Genomic DNA, 11,663 nt, shown 5'->3' with positions numbered 1-11,663 from the left:
GTGGATAACAAACCAATGCCATGTTTAATCAAACCTTCAGTTGGTGTTAAATATATATATATATTTTTTTACATCACGAACCGTGACATTCGAACAAATGGGTTAATTACTTTTTTAAAAACTGGCACTTAAACGCATTTGTTTTTCTCTTTCACGGAGTCGTTAAGTTCCTGTCAAGGGTTACCAGGGCCACGAGATTCACTCTAAATGTAAATAAGTGGTGTTTTAAATGGCTGTTAACCAGACGCTCGGTGGAGCAGGAGATAAACCGGGTCGCCTGTTCTCCACGTGGGTCAAGTCCCTAATTAACCCAAAACGGCTTCTATCACTTCCTTCCGATTATGGCAAAGAGTCGAACGCCGGCAACGCAGACAGATAAATACGAGTTACGTAAGTCTGCGGCGCCGCTTCTCCTTCTGATGTACGACAGATAGCGGTGAATATAGGTGTTCAGATAAAACTGCTCATTAGGGAGTTTAAAGTAAAACAAAACAAGCTGATTAGAGATTAAACAAAGTTTTCTCTCCTCCAGCAGAATGTGGATTTCTCAGTCTTGTCCAGTGAGGGACGTTATGTGGATGTTTCTGCACAGGAACGATTGGAGGAAGCAGCAAGAACGCGATTCAGATCTTCAGTATTGCAGGTACAGCGAGATGTATATGGTTTGTGTCTTAACCTGCTGAGACACCATTCCTCCACCGGGGGGGGTTTAACAATCTAAATTGCATCAGCGCAGCAGTAGCACCATCGAAGTTGAGATTCCGATCGAACGCCGAGATAAGAAAAATGGGAAAGTTTGATATGGTAGGGTGGATTATGTAATTTCCTTCTTCAAGACTCATTTTAATGCGTCCAACCTTCTTTCAGTTACGAGGAGGAAGTGGGACGTTAAGTCAGGGAGGAGAAGTGGAGGAGAAAAGATGAACAGAAAGCGGAACAAGTGTCAATCAACATGTTTGAAACCTCCAGTTTGACCTTTTGTCCTGCGCCATCTTGTTTTGTTTTTAAACCAGAGAGAACCAGGGGGTGGAGCCTAACTGAGAGCTCGAGCACACTACACGCCCACTTACACCTGCACCCCGTCAACAGTACGAGCTGTCAATCACACTGTGGTATCCACCCCCCCATTGCATGCATTGCTTTATCGTCTATATCACTTGACTTGAAACTAGAGATCGAGACTTTCTTATAGACTTCTTTTGGCCGCCCTCTCCTGGTCATTCTAGATGATTCTGGTTTCAGGCACTTCAGCATCGGCTTCACTTTCCAGACCCAGAGTCTACGTCCATTTTTATATAGAGCCTATGGAACCCAAACATTACTTTAGAGGCATCAGAAATCTTCATTAAATAACAGTCAGGCACATTTAGGGAGCTGATGTCTATGAGTGGGTGAAACTTGATGCATCCTGATTGAGTTAATGAGGAATGTGGGGCCTTGGTGGAGGTATGTGCTCGACTGAGTCCCATTCTATTTATTGTACTGTGGCCGTGTCATGCTCTGGTTGTATTTAGTCCCGGCCTAAATACTCTCCTTGAATATATAAGACGTGTGTTTCCAGTTGTTATATCTTGCGTTTCATTCCGATTGCATTCTTTCTCTGTCAGTTTCAGTTATTCACTACCACCCAGGTCTGAATGCCATTTGCTCACACACGACAGAACACAGGAACAAGTGCTCCACAGTTCACATCCTTTGCCTGGTTTCAGTCCTCATGCAGCTATAAAGCCGGGGGAGAAGGAGGAGGTTACTCTGCTGGTTCCCTGCAGGGACATCTTACAAGGTGCAGGAAACCTCCTGCTTCCAGCCACGGTTCATCCCTGTGATTGGACGTCCTGCTGAGGAGCCGCTGACCCTGAATAGAGCGGAGAGCACGAGGCGAAGGAGGAGAAGGAGGAGAAGGAGGAGAAGGTTGAACGGAAGAGGAAGAGAGAGTAAGGATGAGTGGCAGTGGGGAAGATCGGAACAAATGGGATATATGACTTGTAGCTGACACACTTTCAAACGTTACACTTTGGCTATTTAAACATTTCCACAACATATTTTAGAGTAGGACTTCAGTGAATTGTTTATCTAATCTATCCATACTAACAGATATTTGAGAGAACAGTTGTAAGACGATGTGAACTTTAGATTAACTTTGCACTCCACTGTGCCCCCCCCCCCGCAAAACAAATCCCACCAATCTCCAAACCATGAATTAATTAGAAAGTTCTTCAACAGCATTCAATGACAGTTGTGATGACACTTCATCTTCATCAGCTGCATCTGATGATCCCCTTATGTAAGACTCTTATTTCCCAAATGTTCCAATTAAATCTATGGATAATCAAAGTTATTGCAGCTATAACTTCCCGAAGCCACCACTCTGGAGTGAAGACGGATGATAGGGGACAGAAATTACACACAGAGGACTGTCTTCCTTTTTAATTATCTTGTCGGACTCCAGAAATTACCCGGAGGCTGCATCCACACTGAACGCATCACCTCTGCCTTGAGTCCACTGGGACTGCAGCTGACTTGGTTTTTCGTTAGGGGCGCTCCAACTACTAAATCATGGACCCACATCCATCTATTTGTAAAAGTGGAAAATGAAAAATAACATGACAGATTGCTTCTCCCCTCTCTCTCCCACACAAAAGACTGACCATCTGCAGAACCGGAAAACAAATCCTACCCAGGTCAGTGGCCATCCATAAAGATTTTACCCTCTTTAGCAGGCAGGCGGGATTCAGCATAAACTTTCCGGGGTAATGGAAGTGAGGCTTGCAAACCATGACGCAGACATAGAGAGCCTGATTAGATCTCATCCGGCACGTCGTACCCTTTCCTGATTCGTTGTGTGACCTTTTCTCCAAAAGAAAACAGACGGCATCAGCCTCAATTAGCAGCGTTGAACGCAACATGGTTGCATGGGGTATTTTCTTGTTAGTATGGATGGATATTATGTCCGATATGCATCTTAAAGGCTTGTTTGTCTTTTTAAAAAAGACTATAGGACATTATGGATTCAGCCTGAATCACTAAACTAGAAGTAAAGAAGTGCAACTTGAGTGTTTGTCCTCGTTAGAGTCGACGTAGTAACTGAAGCCTCAATGTAATCAGCTCGTAACGAGGACAGTGTGCATATGAACATCGTACCCACAGAGAACAGTGTGTGTAGTAGATTGTGAAGAGCTGTGGTGAATTACAGCAGCAGCAGTGTTCACTCTCTCTCTCTCTCACACACACAGACACACACACACACACAGAGCTGTTCCGTGGACTCTCCTCTCAGCGGGGTTCCCCTTCCCCTCGGCACTGAGCCGACACACGCCGCAGAGCGTTGACAGCAACATGCTGATGTCTGTGTCACGGCTTCCCTCCCTCGGCTGCCTGCTCCACACTGACGACAGCAGACCTCCTACGTGCTCCCGCTCTTTATCTCTACACGTTCCTGTGCTTGTGTGTTTTATATACACAGAAGGTTCCACAGCATCATCACAAACAAATGAAAATGGTCTCTTCTGGGATGTAGGACTCTGCAGGAGTGTGAGGGAACAATTATTCTTTTTCCTAATGGGACGAGACAGAGACAGACATCATGTGGTGAAATCTAGATCTAAACTGTAGGCTCCATGTATGACTTTACAATCAACATCCAGTCATAAACAAACATACATGCGGACAGATCAGCCCTCAGGTGAACACGCAGCCAGGCTTCCAGGTGGTTGTGGTTATAACATCTGTCTAAACAAGGATATCCTCCATGAGAGATTTGGATTTCACGCTCAGCCGCACTGAATCCTTTTAAAGATGCTGCTGCTCTGGACGGCTTCTCCACAGACCGAGCACGGCTGCAGCGCTGGTAGCGAGGTCATTTCTCTGTTCTGACAGGACAGAGCAGCCAGCGGCTCATTAGCCAGCGCTGCCCCGAGGGCTGTAAGTGTGTGTGTGTGTGTGTGTGTGTGTGTGTGTGTGTGTGGTGGAGAGAGGGGGAGAAACAACGGGAGAGAAAGTGAAAGGTGAGGGAGACATTCTTTGACTTTTTAGTTTGGTCTACGTCCCATCTGCTAACACGGAGGAGATGGGGTTTGTGAGTTACAGTGCAGCCGGCCACCAGGGGGCGATCCAGATGATTCGGCTTCACTTTTGGGGGCTGACATCTTTATTTACAATCCATCATATGTTCGTACTGCAGGTCGGGGAAAAGCTAAGTTTCTGCGATTTCTCACACACGTGAAACTTGAGGAATTCTGGAATATGAGAGCATTAACCCCCCCCCTCTCTTCAATTTTAACTCTGAGCAAAGGCAGATGACAACATCGTCCATAAGACGTCGTCCATATTGGCCTAAATCAAAGAATAAGCTCGTATCCTGTTCACATGAGTCAGCTGTTGATGGTTGAGTTGTTTTGATTGATTGTGTTCGGTCGAGTTCTGATTAGGTTTCGGCAGAATACGGCGAATGTATATTTCTTTCGCTGTTTCTACAAAATCCTTTAAATTACATCCACGTTGGACGATTACACACCTCCGTGATTTTATGTTCAGTGTCAAAACTCACTCAGTCCCAATTATGTTTCCCTCAGAACAGATGTTTGTTGTCCTAAAGTAATCCTACAATATTGTTATTAAAGTTTAGGCGGTTTTCAGGCATGAACTTCCAAAGGCATGTTCCCCAATGACAGGAACATCTCCAGAACATCCAGGCAGGAGGTGAGACATAGAAGCATCATGCCCCCCCGCTGTTTTCTGGACACTTTTTGTATTCCCACGTGGACGAGGGCTAAAAGGAAATATTCAATTTGGACATCTACGTTCAAGTTTTTCACAAAATCCTCAGTATTTCAACCTCACTGTATATAAAAGTACACATTGTGGTGGAATATCAGCTGCAGCTACAAACTTTTAAGTACTATTTGAAATGGCTGTGGTGTGTGTGTAGTGTTCAGAGGTGATTGTGTAGCTTGTTGCACCTGGCTGTCGCTCTAATTGCTGCCCCACATGTAATCTGGCCCGGTCTTCAGTGTGTTAGTGGAACAGTAGTGAGCGTCCCTAATCAGCTAATGGACAAATAATCCCCCAAAGCCCCGAACTGCATTTAGTCCAAAGCTTTTCAATGCTAACGAGCCGTAAACAAACAAGGAGAATAGTCAGACAGCACAATACACACTTTAAGAACCCCCCACACACCCACACACACACACACACACACACACAGCTTCTGTCTGAGCACATGCTTCTTACTGCCTGTGTGTAAACTAAGCAATGGATTAGTTAATAAAAAACTCAGCTAACAAGGCCTTTTAACAGGAAGTTGATTTGTCTGTATCCAGCTAAAGACTCAGAAACAACTTTACTTTGTGAGACCCAACTTGTCTCGACACTTCCTCGGGCCAAGTGTGTAGTGAACTAGATGAACAGTTTGCCAGATATTTGCGTTCCACGTACAGACAAAAAAGAAAGATAGACGTTTGTAGAATTCGTTCGTAGCTTTGAAAGAAACCAAATTTAGGTAAATCAATGTCCGAAAACGTCTTTCCTGTCTTTTCTCTCCTCCTTTCCTTCCCTCTTCTGTCCTTTCTGTCATTTCCTCCCTTATCTCTCTCCCGTCTCCTCTTTGTTTAAGGTCAGCGGCTTCTCGGGGGGATTTCCCATCAGACACATAGAGTGATGGTGGAAGCAGGAGGCTGCAGATCCTGATTGGCTCCCTCTGACCTTTGCTGTTGCCCTCTCAGCGGTCCACTTCTCCTCCGGTCTTCTTCTTCTTCCCTTCCTCGACACCGGCACTTTTCTCTTCCGACCTCTTCTTCTACAAATTTACCTCCTGTTGTTTCTCCTGCCGCCGCTCAGGCTGCTGCGGCTCGGCTTGCCTGCTCCGCGCATCTCTTCTTTCACCTTTTCATTTTTTGTCTCCCTCTTTTATTTTCCATCCTTTGCCGTGCCAGAACAGTGCACTGGAATTGAAATCGATCTGGACACACACACACACACACACACACACACACACACACACACACACATGCGTTCTCTAACCCAAACCAGCAAATTCATTAATTCTGCTACGGGAGACGTTGTGGTTTCTTCTTGACATGGACACGGACGTCTGTGACTGGCGCGGTTTTGTACTGTGGTGAATTGAATTTCTTTAACTGGGTGGTCATGGAGTGAGTTTTAGCTGGAAGCATCAACAGCGCCGTCTGTTTTTAATCCGAAGTTCAAGATTTCTATCCTGAAATGTGAGAAAATTAAGTGCTGTCATCTTGAGAAAGACTGGGTGTCTATTCTCATGTTTTTATTTCCATACATGTAATTATTATTTTACATAACGGTTACTACTGCAGCTCTCTGTGAGAGGATAGTGTAGCTGTGTGTCGACCGGATGGGAGGAGGTAGTAAAACAATTAATTAGTCATTAGCCTTTTTGTTTATGGATTTTGTTATTTAAAATTGTTTAATTCTAATATTAACTGCATGAATATTCTTTTCGACACTCACATAGATATCAATCAGACGAGCTTGTATAAAGCTGTATAGAGCAGACCGACGTGTCTTTGGGAACCAGCTGAAAATCGTCTGATGGAAAAGTGACGATTGTGACGACAGAGAGGAATTGGTTTAAAGTTTGGGGATGAATTTGTCTCATATCACATGCACAAAATATTATCAGACTTCATTGGAAAATAGCCGTGTAACTGCATCAGGTGTTTCCCGACGAGCCAGAGAGGAAGACCACACACAGCTGAGGAGGGTCAGAAACTCACTTCCCCTCTCGTCTGTAAACACGAGGTTGTGTCTGTATCCAAAGTAAACTGTGTGTGTGAAACTTTCACTGCTGCTGAGACGACTTCGTTCCTACTAAATGATTTCCTGCAAACTGAAGCTGCAAAAGAGACAATGAAGAGATTTGTATTTTGAGAAATTAAAACATGTGACATGTGGCAGAACCAGTTTTGAACCATGATTTATATGACACTGATTTTGCAACTAGCTTCCACAGGTAAGGACATTGCGTCAGTGTTTACAGCGCTGGCAGAACAGGATGTAATTATTCAGGTGAGACACACAAGTAGAATTATGCAGTTGTCCGATTTCACAATCCTTAGTTGGTTGGTTCGTTTCATTAACTAAAGACGTTTAAATCTGACATGAGCTGAGAGAAGCATCTGGAAATTGGGAGCGGACATTTCCCAGAAGGCAGGAAAAGCTACGGAAACTGACTTTCTCACATGCGAATGATTTCAGGAAAAAATATTCGCGGTTCAGTGCAGGTCTGAAAGCAGCTCAAGAAACTCAGCTGAAAGGTGAAGGCTGGAATGAGAGACTTCTAAACACGATGAAGATAGCAGTGTTCACACCCTCCCTCCCGTCAAGGACACGTTTCTCCACAATGTTTCAAATACATGGAACCAGAGGAACAAACATTTAACACCCACTAGATTATTTTGTTCTTCTGACTCCTGTTTCCCTGCTACGTCCTTGAACCAGATTTTGGGGGATTTGGGACATGACCTGGGTTTAGAGATACATTTAAAAAGTAATGCCAGGAAGGAGCTGTGCAGAAAACTTGTGGTGTTTGTGGTTTATGCATCAATATTACGAACCTTTTTGTTGTTGAACTATCATGTTACGCAACTGTGGATCTCAGATGGTGAAATAGATGAAATATGACGCAAAACAAAGTATGTTATTTGCAGAGATGTCTAATCTTACCTGCAAAAGGCTGGTGTGACTGCAGACGTTTTCCTGGGGGGGAAAAGCACCTCGATGATTTTTAACATCAGCAAGATCACCTTTCAAAATCTATGGAAAGTTGGTAGCTAATGAATGTTGATGTTTCCGTGTTGTGGCTAAGCAGTTTTAACCATGACAGCAGTGTTGTGTTTGGTTTGTCAGGTAGCTAAATGCCAGGACGAGCGAGTCATACTTTTGGCAGCAGGACAGCTGCCGACATCTGGCTGACAGTGGCACTCGGAGACGTTAACCCCTTCTCGTTGCATTTAAAATATGTTTATTTGTTGTTGTTTTCTTTATGGCGATGACACTTTATCAGTGACAGCCTGTTGCAGCGGTTCTTCCTCTCTTTTGAGCCCTGTCTTTTCTAACGCTGTCTGAATCCTGTTAACATTGTCTTTATTATATGTATTTTGTGTCTTTCCGTGTGTGGATGTTTACGAATAGGTTTTAAATATTTGGTAATTATTTTTAACTAGCCCCTTTACTGCTGCAACACAAGTTTCCCCACAATGTGACTAATAAACGTTGTCTTATCTTATCTTATCATGGACGTCTACAAAAAGAAGCTGGTTTGACTCCCCTCCAAGTGTCACTCAGGATAAGTGTCAGCCAACTGCCGCAAATGTAACGTAAAACATTTCCACCGCTGACGGATTCCCTGGTGAGTGATCATGTATGGCTTCAACTCAAAACCTGCAACGTTTAGCCCACAAATTAATAGCAGCCTGTGGCAGATAGACAGACAGATAGAGATGCAGGCAGCCAGTTTGACAAGCTGGAACAGAGACAGACAGGCAGGCACGCTCTCTCCTGGCAGCTCCGTTGGCCACAGAACAGCCTGGAGAATGTAGCATCCACCAGAGGAAGGTAATTTGTGTCATGCCTTTCAGCATTTTAAACTAATGTACCACGTATTTATAAAAATGAGTGAACAAAAATAGGAAATGTGGTGAAAAATTGTATGAGTTCATCGCAGCTACGAAACCGTCTTCAGGTTCAATATCCATCCATCAATGGAGCATGTTCGCAAAACTGTTGAATGCAACATTCTGGTGGAAAATGTACATGTCGATGTCAGAAAATGTGTTTTGCTTTGTGATGAAACTAATTACATGATATCGCACTGTGTTGCAAATACTTTAAATAGTTGTAGAGTTATACAGATTGTTGTCTGTGTGTTGCATCGCATCTTCAAAATCCCGTTGCTAAACATTCAGGTCATTGACTGCCCCTCCCTCTCTACCTGCTTTTGGTTCATTGAGGTGTGACCGAGACGGTTAAGCCTCAGATGCAAATTTCCACCTGTAAAAGACTCCTCCTTCGAGCCGGAGTTGAACCAGCGACCTAAGGATGTCCACATATGTAACCTACAGTCCTCCGCTCTGCCAACTGAGCTATCGAAGGGTTGAATCTTTTTTAACAGTGTAGCATTATTTTGGAAAATGTACGTATCCTGGTAGAAAATGTACATATCCTGTTTAGTCGTCAGAGTCCTTGTGCTAAACATTCAGGACATTGACTGCCCGGCCCTCTCTACCTTTGGGTCGTTGAGGTACCCTGACTGGAGGTGTGAACGGCTGATGATATCTTGCGAGTTGTTTAGTCTCGGACGCAAATTTCCACCTGTAAAAGACTCCTCCTTCGAGCCGGAGTTGAACCAGCGACCTAAGGATGTCCACATATGTAACCTACAGTCCTCCGCTCTGCCAACTGAGCTATCGAAGGGATAAAATATTTAAAACAGTGTTGCGTTATTTTGGGAAATGTACGTATCCTGGTTAGAAAATGTACGTAAGTCGTCAGAGTTCCTTAGCTAAACATTCAGGACATTTACTGCCCGGCCCTCTCTACCTGCCTTTGGGTCGTTGAGGTACCCTGAGTGAAGGTGTACACGGCTGATGATATCTTGCGAGTCGTTTAGTCTCAGACACAAATTTCCGCCTGTAAAAGACTCTTCCTTCGAGCCGGAGTTGAACCAGCGACTAACCCTAACTCTAACCCTAACTCTAAGCCCCTAACCCCAACCGTGCGAGTCGTTAAGTCTCAGAAGCAAATTTCCACCAGTAAAAGACTCCTCCTTCGAGCCGGAGTTGAACCAGCGACCTAAGGATGTCAACATACGTAACCTACAGTCCTCCGCTCTGCCAACTGAGCTATCGAAGGGTTGAATCGTTTTTAACAGTGTAGCATTATTTTTGTAAATGTACGTATCCTGGTTAGAGAATGTACGTAAGTCGTCAGAGTCCCTTAGCTAAACATTCAGGTCATTGACTGCCCGGCCCTCTCTACCTGCCTTTGGGTCGTTGATGTATCCTGACTGGAGGTGTACACGGCTGATGATATCTTGCGAGTTGTTTAGTCTCAGACACAAATTTCCGCCTGTAAAAGACTCTTCTTTCGGGACCGAGTTGAACCAGCGACCTAACCCTAACTCTAAGCCCCTAACCCTAACCCTGCGAGTCGTTAAGTCTCAGACGCCAATTTCCACCTGTGAAACATTCCTCCTTCAAGCCGGAGCTGAACCAGCGACCGGACCCTAACCCTGCGAGTCGTCAGAGTCCCTTAGCTAAACATTCAGGACATTGACATCCCCTCCCTCTCTACCTCATTGAGGTACCCTGATAGAGGTGTGAACGACTGTTGATGTCTTGGGAGTTGATAAGCCTCACATGCAAATTTCCACCTGTAAAAGACTCCTCCTTCGAGCCGGAGTTGAACCAGCGACCTAAGGATGTCCACATATGTAACCTACAGTCCTCCGCTCTACCAACTGAGCTATCGAAGGGTTGAATCTTGTTTAACAGTGTAGCATTGTTTTTTTGAAAATGTACATATCCTGGTTAGAAAAATAGGAACATTTTGAAGTGTCATCTGAGTCCTTGTGCTAAACATTCAGGTCATTGACTGCCCTCTCTACCTGCCTTTGGGTCGTTGAGGTACCCTGTACCCTGATAGAGGTGTGAACGACTGTTGATATCTTGGGAGTCGTTAAGCCTCACATGCAAATTTCCACCTGTAAAAGATCCCTCCTTCGAGCCGGAGTTGAACCAGCGACCTAAGGATGTCCACAGCTCTGCCAACTGAGCTATCGAAGGTTTGAATCTTTTGAATCTGTGTAGCATTATTTTGGAAAATGTACGTATCCTGGTTAGAAAATGTACGTATCAGTCGTCGTAAGTCGTCAGAGTCCCTTAGCTAAACATTCAGGACATTGACTGCCCGGCCCTCTCTACCTGCCTTTGGGTCGTTGAGGTACCCTGACTGGAGGTGTGAACGGCTGATGATATCTTGCGAGTTGTTTAGTCTCAGACACAAATTTCCGCCTGTAAAAGACTCCTCCTTCGGGACCGAGTTGAACCAGCGACCTAACCCTAACCTAAGCCCCTAACCCTAACCCTGCGAGTCGTTAAGTCTCAGACGCCAATTTCCACCTGTGAAACACTCCTCCTTCGAGCCGGAGTTGAACCAGCAACCTAACCCTAACCCCCTAACCCTAACCCTGCGAGTCGTTCAGTCTCAGACGCAAATTTCCACCTGTAAAAGACTCCTCCTTCGAGCCGGAGTTGAACCAGCGACCTAAGGATGTCCACATATGTAACCTACAGTCCTCCGCTCTGCCAACTGAGCTATCGAAGGGATAAAACATGTAAAACAGTGTTGCGTTATTTTGGTAAATGTACGTATCCTGGTTAGAAAATGTACGTAAGTCGTCAGATTTCCTTAGCTAAACATTCAGGACATTTACTGCCCGGCCCTCTCTACCTGCCTTTGGGTCGTTGAGGTACCCTGAGTGAAGGTGTACACGGCTGATGATATCTTGCGAGTCGTTAGTCTCAGACACAAATTTCCGCCTGTAAAAGACTCCTCCTTCGAGCCGGAGTTGAACCAGCGACTAACCCTAACTCTAACCCCTAACCCCAACCGTGCGAGTCGTTAAGTCTCAG

At 44.8% G+C, this 11,663-nt stretch overlaps 5 non-coding genes across 5 annotated transcripts; all 5 read right to left on the bottom strand.

Annotated features, from left to right (window-relative positions):
- Positions 1–9,035: 9,035 nt before the first annotated feature.
- trnay-gua lies at positions 9,036–9,123 on the bottom strand. The gene is given in 2 exon segments: positions 9,036–9,071; positions 9,087–9,123. It is a non-coding gene; the product is annotated as a tRNA-Tyr (tRNA).
- A 233-nt stretch (positions 9,124–9,356) lies between these two features.
- trnay-gua lies at positions 9,357–9,444 on the bottom strand. Its single transcript is given in 2 exon segments — positions 9,357–9,392; positions 9,408–9,444. It is a non-coding gene; the product is annotated as a tRNA-Tyr (tRNA).
- A 350-nt stretch (positions 9,445–9,794) lies between these two features.
- trnay-gua lies at positions 9,795–9,882 on the bottom strand. Its single transcript is given in 2 exon segments — positions 9,795–9,830; positions 9,846–9,882. It is a non-coding gene; the product is annotated as a tRNA-Tyr (tRNA).
- Positions 9,883–10,416: 534 nt separating this feature from the next.
- Positions 10,417–10,504, bottom strand: trnay-gua. The gene is given in 2 exon segments: positions 10,417–10,452; positions 10,468–10,504. It is a non-coding gene; the product is annotated as a tRNA-Tyr (tRNA).
- A 763-nt stretch (positions 10,505–11,267) lies between these two features.
- trnay-gua lies at positions 11,268–11,355 on the bottom strand. The gene is given in 2 exon segments: positions 11,268–11,303; positions 11,319–11,355. It is a non-coding gene; the product is annotated as a tRNA-Tyr (tRNA).
- Between the last annotated feature and the right edge of the window lie 308 nt (positions 11,356–11,663).

This window comes from Hippoglossus stenolepis, chromosome 11 (assembly GCF_022539355.2).
Source record: "Hippoglossus stenolepis isolate QCI-W04-F060 chromosome 11, HSTE1.2, whole genome shotgun sequence".
In the NCBI taxonomy this organism is placed as follows: domain Eukaryota; kingdom Metazoa; phylum Chordata; class Actinopteri; order Pleuronectiformes; family Pleuronectidae; genus Hippoglossus; species Hippoglossus stenolepis.
Note: the sequence above shows the minus strand (reverse complement) of the source record. Positions and strands in the feature narration are given on the sequence as shown.